Genomic DNA, 537 nt, shown 5'->3' with positions numbered 1-537 from the left:
CAATTTAGATAGAGAAATGACACATATTACATACTTCCTTTGAAAATTTGTTAAGGAAAAATTTAATGAGTGTTAAAGGAGAATTATTTACATTTACTTACATGTGTGTATGTATGTACATTTGTGTATTTAGATATCAAGTTGCTTATTGGCACCCTAAGATTCAATAACTAGTTTCCAGAATTTGCAAATGGCCACAGACTGAAAATTTGTCCAGGCTACTAGACATGCAAGTTACTGAAAATGGTCATGGACCATGAAATCCTTTGAGAAAGCTTACTTTTAAAGGCAATGATGTTCACTGGCTAAGCTTGAAAATAGAAGGAAAGGAATCCAATGTTCAGTAAAGTATAGCGTGGCTAGAATAAACTGCATTGGCTGTTGTCCATATGTAGAAGTGCTGAAACAGGGTGGCCTTGGTCCTGTTAAAAATGGATCCGTGAGGCCCTCCCTGGTGGCGCAGTGGGTTAAAGCGCAGCACTGAGAATCTGAAGCCACTTCCGCATGAGTTCGATTCCCGCCTGCCGCCTGCCCCGG

This window comes from Condylura cristata, unplaced genomic scaffold (genome assembly GCF_000260355.1).
Source record: "Condylura cristata isolate star-nosed mole 26May11 unplaced genomic scaffold, ConCri1.0 scaffold00024, whole genome shotgun sequence".
In the NCBI taxonomy this organism is placed as follows: Eukaryota; Metazoa; Chordata; class Mammalia; order Eulipotyphla; family Talpidae; genus Condylura; species Condylura cristata.
This window is presented reverse-complemented; position numbering follows the sequence as displayed.